At 60.1% G+C, this 10,213-nt stretch overlaps 1 pseudogene; it reads left to right on the forward strand.

The window, feature by feature from the left end:
- The window catches only part of LOC142593819 (inositol 1,4,5-trisphosphate receptor-interacting protein-like 1), a 13,117-nt pseudogene extending 3,491 nt beyond the window's left edge, over nucleotides 1-9,626 (forward strand).
- The last annotated feature ends 587 nt before the right edge of the window (nucleotides 9,627-10,213 follow it).

Raw genomic sequence — 10,213 nt, forward strand, 5'->3', positions numbered from 1 at the left:
GGTGCTGCTTGAAAGAGCTTTAAACTAGGTTTGAAGGCGGGGAGGGATAAAATCCGGCCTACTAGTGCTAAGCTATGGGACGGTATGTCACTGCTTGAGGGACGCTGTGCTAGCGAGAGCCTTCGCTCTGCTCCACGATGTACTGAGTACACTGGAGCGCATCTGAAATGTTTGTACGTTTTTTTCCAGTGAGGGTGGTGAGGCACTAGAACGGGTTGCCCAGACAGGTAGTGGAGGCCCCGTCCCTGGAAACCTTCAAGGTCAGGTTGGATGGGGCTCTCAGCAACCTGATCTAGTTAAAGGTGTCCTTGCTCGCTGCAGGGCGGTTGGGCTAGGTGACCTCTAAAGGTCCCTTCCAAGCCAAAGCATTCTACGATTCTGTGATTCTGTGATTCTGTGATTCTGTGATTCCATGGAGTAGAGGCCTTGGCTCGGTGCCAGAGCTACGACATCATTGGCGTAAGTGAGACTTGTTGGGAAGAGTCCTGAGAGTGGAGCGCTGTGATGGAGACGGTTACAGGCTCTTCAGGAGAGAGAGGCAGGGCAGGCGAGGCGGACCGGTAGCGCTGCGTGTAAGGGAGGGGTCGGACTGTGCAGCGCTTGCAGGGGAGGACGACCTGGTTGAGAGCCTCTGCGTAAAGATTAGGGGAAAAGCTAATGAAGTGCGTGTTCTTGCAGGAGTCTACTCTGGATTACCCAGCCAGGATGATGACACCGATGTCTTATTCTAGAAGGAATCAAGGGAAATGTCTAGATGAGTCGCCCTGTGTCGTCCTTACGGGCGACTTCAGCTTCCCAGCTGCTAACTGGGACTGCCATCGAGCAGACATGAACAGGCCCAGGAAATCCCTGAAGCCCACACTCAAGAGAACTTTTTGGTACGGGTACTAAGGGAGACGACTCGGAAAGGTGCCCTCCTAGACCTGTTGTTTGTACCTAGAGATGGCGTCGTGGGTGAAGTGACGATCGGTGGCTGTCTTGGCCGTGTAGCGATCGAGAAGCGGTTGAGTGGAAAACCTGGTGATATGGGAAAAACTGTCTGCAGAGCTACTACCCCGCACCCCGGGAGAGCAGACTTCAGGCTGCTCAAGGAGCTAGTTAGTAAGGTCCCCTGGCAGTCTGCTTTTGCGGGTATTGGTGTCCGTAAATGCTGGTCACTTTTTAAGAGCCCTTTCTTAAGAGCACAGGAGCGGGCAATTCCAACGTGTCGCAAGTCAAGCGAGAGGGGCAGAAGGCCAGTGGCTTGGCTGACCAGGAATCTCCTTTGGGAACTTAGGCAGCGAGCAAACACGTATGGGCTTTGGAAAGGGATCTGGGCATTTGGGTTGGTGGTCAGCTCAATAGGAGTCAAGAACGTGCCCTGGTGGCCAAAAGGGCCAGCCGTCTCCTGGGGTGCGCTAGGCACGGCGTAGCTAGCTGCTCGGAAGAAGGGATTGACCCACGACCCTCCGTCCTGGTGCGGCCTCACCTCGAGTACTGTGTGCCCTTTGGGGCACCACAGTGTAGGAAGGATATCAAACTATTAGAATGCGCTTCAAAAAGAAGGCAGCAAAGATGGTGAAAGGACTAGCGGGCATGTGCTTACGAGGCGCGGCTGGAGGACGCTGGGGTTGTTCAGCTTAGAGGAGAGGAGACCGAGGGCTGAGCTCACTGCTGTCTACAAATTCCTCACGACGGGGAGCGCAGAGGGAGGTGCTGATCTCTTCTCTCTGGGGGCCCGTGGTAGGACGCAAAGGAATGGCTTCAAGCGGCCTCAAGGGAAGTTCGGATTGGGTATTAGGAAAAAGTTGTTCACTGAGAGGGCGGGCAAGCAGCGGAGCAAGCTCCTCCCAGGAAACGGTCATGGCCCCCAAGCCTGTTGGTATTTCAAGAAGCAATGGGGCAACGCTCCTAGGTATACGCTTTAACTTCAAGGCTGCCCGGGGGCGGAGTCACGGGTTGGACTCGATGATCCTCGTGGGTCCCTTCCAACTCAGGATATTCTGTGACTATGAGATTGCCGTGGCAGGCCGACGATAATAAATCCAAAAGAAAGCAGCACGCAAGCTCCTGTGGTTAAGCAGTTCACTCTAGGCCAAGCCTTAGCCAGTAGAGCAGGGCAGCTGCGAGTGGCTGAGCTGGGGGGGGGGGCCCGAAGGGCGGGGCTGGCCGGCGGGCGTGCCTGTGATGCGCTCTGGCGCATAGGGGACGAGTCACAATGGGGGGCGGTTATAAAAGGCGCCAGCAGGCAGCGCTGCCCCAGTACGGCCTGGGGACAGCGGGTGAGTGCGCACGCGGCGGGGAAGCCGGGCTGGGACGAGGGCCGGGGGCAGAAAGGCGGGCCCCCGGCACGGTGGGTTCTCACCCTGCACCGAGAGCCCAGCCGCTCGTGGCAGTGCCTTGGGCAAGGCACGGTGCTGCCAGGGCTGGGCTCGGCCTTGCTGCCTCCCAGCTGCCTCGCCCCCTCGCCTACCTGCCCCAGCTCCCTGCGGCTCCCCCTCCCGCTCCCCCCGCCACCAGCTCTCTCCCCTCCCGGACCCAGCCAACCCCTGCTCTCCCTCCTCCTGCAGGCCATGGCTGCCACAAAAGTCCTTGCCGTGCTTCTGCAAAGCATCTTCCAGCTCCCCCAGATGGTCGGTGACGAGCTGGATGAGGCCACGGCGGTGAGCGCATGCAGCAGCGTGCGGAGCGGCTCAACGCCGAGATGACTGCCTGCTGCAGGAGCTGGAGCAGAGGAGCCAGGAGCCGCGCAGCATTGCCTGGGGAGGCCAGCTCTTGGCTGCCTTGCAGCAGTGGCAGTTCTGGCTGATTGCCGGAGTCCTTGTCCTGCTCTTCGGGCTCTGCTGGTGGCTCAGGAAAACAATCCACAACGTGGATGGACAGCAGCGGCGACGGGGAGAGCTCCAGCAGCAGCACAGAGCTGGAGGAGGAAGAGGAGCAGCGGGAGGAAGAGAGCAGGGGGGAGGAAGAAGAGCAGGAGGAGGAAGAAAGTGAAGGAGAAGATCCTGCTGATGAGAGGGGTCTCGGCGGGAGTTTTGCAAAGCGCATCCAGTGGCCAGTGCAGAACCTGGCGTACAGGAGCAGGTGGTGGGCGAAGCTGGTGGCCGACCTCCTCCGTGTCTTCCAGGTGCTCTTGTCAAATAGTTTCTTCCCGGTGCGGCAACCAGCCATCGGGGTGGGCAGTGCTTTTGAAGGTTGCAGTCCCCGTGGGGATGATGCTGTCTCCCCGCCTGCTCGTGCCCCTGCAGCCCCGCTGTGGGCACACCTTCCACCTGGAGCTCGGGCAACACGGGGGAGATTGCAGGCAAAGGACTCCTGCCTCCGCGTGGAGCTGGAGTGCACCTGCACGAGGGAGCAGCTGGTGGAGAACCTGCTGTGCTTCCTCCACCACCCCCAAGGAGGAGCTGAGGAGAAATCAGGGTCCCAGCCTCCTAGGCACCCTCTGCACTGGCTCTACCTAGATGTGCAGAGAAGAACTGCCCGCTGGTTCCAGAGCTTCGTGAGGTCAGCCCGGGTGGCAGTGCCTCGGTCGCGTCGCCACAATACGAAGGTGCTGCCCTCCAGCCGCTCCTGCAAGCTGCAGCTGACGGAATGCCCTCCGGGAGAACCCCTTCATTGAGATTAATGCTTGGGGTGCGGCAAAGGCGACTCGGACTCTTCCTGAGCAGCCAGACTGCAGAGCCATCTTCACCCCAAGCACAAACGTGGCCAGAGAGCTACGCTGTGGCAGAGGTGAAGGTCTTCAGGCATACGGCCAGGCAGGCCCCGCATAACAGCTTTCCACCTCAAATGCCTGCAGCTCTGCGCCCGCATCCTGGCGGGCACAGGCTTTTCCACCTGTGCCTTGAAGACAGCTGTGATGCACCTCCTGACCACCGCACCCCTGTCAGGCTGGCGCAGGAGGGATTTCCTGCTGCGGGCTGCAGGGTATCATGCGCTACCTGCGCTGCTGCCTGCAGGAGAAACGCCTCGACCACTTCTCTTTGGCAATGAGAACATGCCCGACGACGTCATCTTGCTCCCAGCTTTCCAGACGGCCGAGCCACCCAACATTTCAGCGCCTGGCACAGGATCCAGCCGCCCGTGCCGAGGCGCTGCGTGAGTCCGATGAGCTGCAAGATCGGCTCGTAAGACTGCTGTTCTACGGGCACTGAAGGAGGTCTTCATGCACGGGGCTGTGTTTGTGGGACTCACAGCTGATGGGCAGACGGCCACCTCACACAGGACGGAGACAGAGGGAAGAATGCGGGACGCAGAAAGGAAAGGGCGAACCCCGTGCAGCAGCCCTCTGCCAAGGGCGGCACTGTTCTCCTCTCGATGGAGTCCCCCAGCACAGCAGCCAGGGACAGCTACAGTGGCGACAAGGATGAGTTTTGCCCTGCTTTCCCCTCGCACTGGGCCAGCCAGGATGGCATTTCACACGGGCCCAGAAATTGTTGCTGGCACCTCCGGCTGTGCAGGGACCAAGCGAGAGGCACCGCTGATGTGCCTCTGTGTGTTCACTGGGGGCCAGGTGGAGAATCTGTGCTTCCTAGACGCTCCCCCGGGGAGCTGGTGCTGCAGAACCCGGCACGCTGCACACGGGAGAACACGCTGCTCAGTCGGCAGCGGGGGAACTGCTGCCACACCTGCCCCGCAAGCTCCGCAGCAAAAGCGCGGTCCGGGCAGTGGGACCCGATGCAGCTGGAGCGGCCGTTGCAAGGAGCCTGGCAACAGAGACTCCCGTTACCACCTGGACAGCCACCGCCCTCCCTCTCTGGGAGAGTCCCTTCCCTCTGGAGCTTGACCCTGTGCAAAGATGCCAATAAAGGACTCGTTTAACGCACAGACGCCGCCTCTGTGAGTGTCTGTGCATCACTCTGGGGAGGAAGGCAGGCACGGGCGACTGGGCTCTGGTTTCAACGATTCACTGGGCTTTGGCTTCCCAGGCGCGGCGGGTTAATCCCAGCAGGCAGCTTGGCATCACACAGCAGCTCAATCCCTTGCCCCCGGTGGGATGGTGGAGAGAATCTGACGGGCAAAAGCGGGAAGAACGCGTGGGCTGGGAGCGGGACAGGTTAGTAGGGAAAGCAAAATAAAGAATTCATTCACTACTCCCCTGCTCTGGCCGACCAGGCCTGCCTTTTGGGGAAGCGTTCTGCCTCCCTGTGGCTCGGGTAGAGAAGGCTGTCGCCAGGAAGCTTCCTAGCCTTGTACGGCCCTCAGGTTATTATCAGCTCTTGCTTTTTCGTGCGGGGGGTACCAACAAAGTCGCGACGAGAAGCCCAAGGGCGGTCAAGAGAGACTTCAGGGCCTCGGGGAGATTGGTGACGGGATCACGAGCGCAGGCAGGACTCTCCTCTGTCCTCCCAGCTCTAGGGAATGACATGGAAAGAAACAGGCAGACGCCGCGTATCACTACCTGGCCCCGAGGCTAGCGGCGCTGCCAGAGTTTGGGCTTTTTCAATCATGGGGTGGCCTGTGCGACACCAGGCCTGCTGGGGCCTGACGAGATTCACCGTTCTCAACGGGGGAAGAGTATTTTTGCTCACGAATTAGCGGTGCTGCTTGAAAGAGCTTTAAACTAGGTTTGAAGGCGGGGAGGGATAAAATCCGGCCTACTAGTGCTAAGCTATGGGACGGTATGTCACTGCTTGAGGGACGCTGTGCTAGCGAGAGCCTTCGCTCTGCTCCACGATGTACTGAGTACACTGGAGCGCATCTGAAATGTTTGTACGTTTTTTTCCAGTGAGGGTGGTGAGGCACTAGAACGGGTTGCCCAGACAGGTAGTGGAGGCCCCGTCCCTGGAAACCTTCAAGGTCAGGTTGGATGGGGCTCTCAGCAACCTGATCTAGTTAAAGGTGTCCTTGCTCGCTGCAGGGCGGTTGGGCTAGGTGACCTCTAAAGGTCCCTTCCAAGCCAAAGCATTCTACGATTCTGTGATTCTGTGATTCTGTGATTCCATGGAGTAGAGGCCTTGGCTCGGTGCCAGAGCTACGACATCATTGGCGTAAGTGAGACTTGTTGGGAAGAGTCCTGAGAGTGGAGCGCTGTGATGGAGACGGTTACAGGCTCTTCAGGAGAGAGAGGCAGGGCAGGCGAGGCGGACCGGTAGCGCTGCGTGTAAGGGAGGGGTCGGACTGTGCAGCGCTTGCAGGGGAGGACGACCTGGTTGAGAGCCTCTGCGTAAAGATTAGGGGAAAAGCTAATGAAGTGCGTGTTCTTGCAGGAGTCTACTCTGGATTACCCAGCCAGGATGATGACACCGATGTCTTATTCTAGAAGGAATCAAGGGAAATGTCTAGATGAGTCGCCCTGTGTCGTCCTTACGGGCGACTTCAGCTTCCCAGCTGCTAACTGGGACTGCCATCGAGCAGACATGAACAGGCCCAGGAAATCCCTGAAGCCCACACTCAAGAGAACTTTTTGGTACGGGTACTAAGGGAGACGACTCGGAAAGGTGCCCTCCTAGACCTGTTGTTTGTACCTAGAGATGGCGTCGTGGGTGAAGTGACGATCGGTGGCTGTCTTGGCCGTGTAGCGATCGAGAAGCGGTTGAGTGGAAAACCTGGTGATATGGGAAAAACTGTCTGCAGAGCTACTACCCTGCACCCCGGGAGAGCAGACTTCAGGCTGCTCAAGGAGCTAGTTAGTAAGGTCCCCTGGCAGTCTGCTTTTGCGGGTATTGGTGTCCGTAAATGCTGGTCACTTTTTAAGAGCCCTTTCTTAAGAGCACAGGAGCGGGCAATTCCAACGTGTCGCAAGTCAAGCGAGAGGGGCAGAAGGCCAGTGGCTTGGCTGACCAGGAATCTCCTTTGGGAACTTAGGCAGCGAGCAAACACGTATGGGCTTTGGAAAGGGATCTGGGCATTTGGGTTGGTGGTCAGCTCAATAGGAGTCAAGAACGTGCCCTGGTGGCCAAAAGGGCCAGCCGTCTCCTGGGGTGCGCTAGGCACGGCGTAGCTAGCTGCTCGGAAGAAGGGATTGACCCACGACCCTCCGTCCTGGTGTGGCCTCACCTCGAGTACTGTGTGCCCTTTGGGGCACCACAGTGTAGGAAGGATATCAAACTATTAGAATGCGCTTCAAAAGAAGGCAGCAAAGATGGTGAAAGGACTAGCGGGCATGTGCTTACGAGGCGCGGCTGAGGACGCTGGGGTTGTTCAGCTTAGAGGAGAGGAGACCGAGGGCTGAGCTCACTGCTGTCTACAAATTCCTCACGACGGGGAGCGCAGAGGGAGGTGCTGATCTCTTCTCTCTGGGGGCCCGTGGTAGGACGCAAAGGAATGGCTTCAAGCGGCCTCAAGGGAAGTTCGGATTGGGTATTAGGAAAAAGTTGTTCACTGAGAGGGCGGGCAAGCAGCGGAGCAAGCTCCTCCCAGGAAACGGTCATGGCCCCAAGCCTGTTGGTATTCAAGAAGCAATGGGGCAACGCTCCTAGGTATACGCTTTAACTTCAAGGCTGCCCGGGGCGGAGTCACGGGTTGGACTCGATGATCCTCGTGGGTCCCTTCCAACTCAGGATATTCTGTGACTATGAGATTGCCGTGGCAGGCCGACGATAATAAATCCAAAAGAAAGCAGCACGCAAGCTCCTGTGGTTAAGCAGTTCACTCTAGGCCAGCCTTAGCCAGTAGAGCAGGGCAGCTGCGAGTGGCTGAGCTGGGGGGGGGGGGCCGAAGGGCGGGGCTGGCCGGCGGGCGTGCCTGTGATGCGCTCTGGCGCATAGGGGACGAGTCACAATGGGGGGCGGTTATAAAAGGCGCCAGCAGGCAGCGCTGCCCCAGTACGGCCTGGGACAGCGGTGAGTGCGCACGCGGCGGGAAGCCGGGCTGGACGAGGGCCGGGGCAGAAAGGCGGGCCCCCGGCACGGTGGGTTCTCACCCTGCACCGAGAGCCCAGCCGCTCGTGGCAGTGCCTTGGGCAAGGCACGGTGCTGCCAGGGCTGGGCTCGGGCCTTGCTGCCTCCCAGCTGCCTCGCCCCCTCGCCTACCTGCCCCCAGCTCCCTGCGGCTCCCCTCCCCGCTCCCCCCGCCACCAGCTCTCTCCCTCCCGGACCCAGCCAACCCCTGCTCTCCCTCCTCCTGCAGGCCATGGCTGCCACAAAAGTCCTTGCCGTGCTTCTGCAAAGCATCTTCCAGCTCCCCCAGATGGTCGGTGACGAGCTGGATGAGGCCACGCGCGAGCGCATGCAGCAGCGTGCGGAGCGGCTCAACGCCGAGATGACTCGCCTGCTGCAGGAGCTGGAGCAGAGGAGCCAGGAGCCGCGCAGCATTGCCTGGGGAGGCCAGCTCTTGGCTGCCTTGCAGCAGTGGCAGTTCTGGCTGATTGCCGGAGTCCTTGTCCTGCTCTTCGGGCTCTGCTGGTGGCTCAGGAAAACAATCCACGACGTGGATGGACAGCAGCAGCGACGGGGAGAGCTCCAGCAGCAGCACAGAGCTGGAGGAGGAAGAGGAGCAGCGGGAGGAAGAGGAGCAGGGGGAGGAAGAAGAGCAGGAGGAGGAAGAAAGTGAAGGAGAAGATCCTGCTGATGAGAGGGGTCTCGGCGGGAGTTTTGCAAAGCGCATCCAGTGGCCAGTGCAGAACCTGGCGTACAGGAGCCAGGTGGTGGGCGAAGCTGGTGGCCGACCTCCTCCGTGTCTTCCAGGTGCTCTTGTCAAATAGTTTCTTCCCGGTGCGGCAACCAGCCATCGGGGTGGGCAGTGCTTTTGAAGGTTGCAGTCCCCGTGGGGATGATGCTGTCTCCCGCCTGCTCGTGCCCCTGCAGCCCCGCTGTGGGCACACCTTCCACCTGGAGCTGGGCAACACGGGGGAGATGCAGGCAAAGGACTCCTGCCTCCGCGTGGAGCTGGAGTGCACCTGCACGAGGGAGCAGCTGGTGGAGAACCTGCTGTGCTTCCTCCACCACCCCAAGGAGGAGCTGAGGAGAAATCAGGGTCCCAGCCTCCTAGGCACCCTCTGCACTGGCTCCTACCTAGATGTGCAGAAAACTGCCCGCTGGTTCCAGAGCTTCGTGAGGTCAGCCCGGGTGGCAGTGCCTCGGTCGCGTCGCCACAATACGAAGGTGCTGCCCTCCAGCCGCTCCTGCAAGCTGCAGCTGACGAATGCCTCCGGGAGAACCCTCTTCATTGAGATAATGCTTGGGGTGCGGCAAGGCGACTCGGACATCTTCCTGAGCAGCCAGACTGCAGAGGCCATCTTCACCCCAAGCACAACGTGGCCAGAGAGCTACGCTGTGGCAGAGGTGAAGGTCTTCAGGCATACGGCCAGGCAGGCCCCGCATAACAGCTTCCACCTCAAATGCCTGCAGCTCTGCGCCCGCATCCTGGCGGGCACAGGCTTTTCCACCTGTGCCTTGAAGACAGCTGTGATGCACCTCCTGACCACCGCACCCCTGTCAGGCTGGCGCAGGAGGGATTTCCTGCTGCGGCTGCAGGGTATCATGCGCTACCTGCGCTGCTGCCTGCAGGAGAAACGCCTCGACCACTTCTTCTTTGGCAATGAGAACATGCCCGACGACGTCATCTTGCTCCCAGCTTTCCAGACGGCCGAGCCACCCAACCTCTTCCAGCGCCTGGCACAGGATCCAGCCGCCCATGCCGAGGCGCTGCGTGAGTCCGATGAGCTGCAAGACCGGCTCGTAAGACTGCTGTTCTACGGGCACTGAAGGAGGTCTTCATGCACGGGGCTGTGTTTGTGGGACTCACAGCTGATGGCAGACGGCCACCTCACACAGGACGGAGACAGAGGGAAGAATGCGGGACGCAGAAAGGAAAGGGCGAACCCCGTGCAGCAGCCCTCTGCCAAGGGCGGCACTGTTCTCCTCTCGATGGAGTCCCCAGCACAGCAGCCAGGGACAGCTACAGTGGCGACAAGGATGAGTTTTGCCCTGCTTTCCCCTCGCACTGGGCCAGCCAGGATGGCATTTCACACGGGCCCAGAAATTGTTGCTGGCACCTCCGGCTGTGCAGGGACCAAGCGAGAGGCACCGCTGATGTGCCTCTGTGTGTTCACTGGGGGCCAGGTGGAGAATCTGTGCTTCCTAGACGCTCCCCGGGGAGCTGGTGCTGCAGAACCCGGCACGCTGCACACGGAGAACACGCTGCTCAGTCGGCAGCGGGAACTGCTGCCACACCTGCCCCGCAGCTCCGCAGCAAAAGCGCGGTCCGGGCAGTGGGACCCGATGCAGCTGGAGCGGCCGTTGCAAGGAGCCTGGCAACAGAGACTCCCGTTACCACCTGGACAGCCACCGCC

This window comes from Pelecanus crispus, chromosome 6 (genome assembly GCF_030463565.1).
Source record: "Pelecanus crispus isolate bPelCri1 chromosome 6, bPelCri1.pri, whole genome shotgun sequence".
Classification (NCBI taxonomy): domain Eukaryota; kingdom Metazoa; phylum Chordata; class Aves; order Pelecaniformes; family Pelecanidae; genus Pelecanus; species Pelecanus crispus.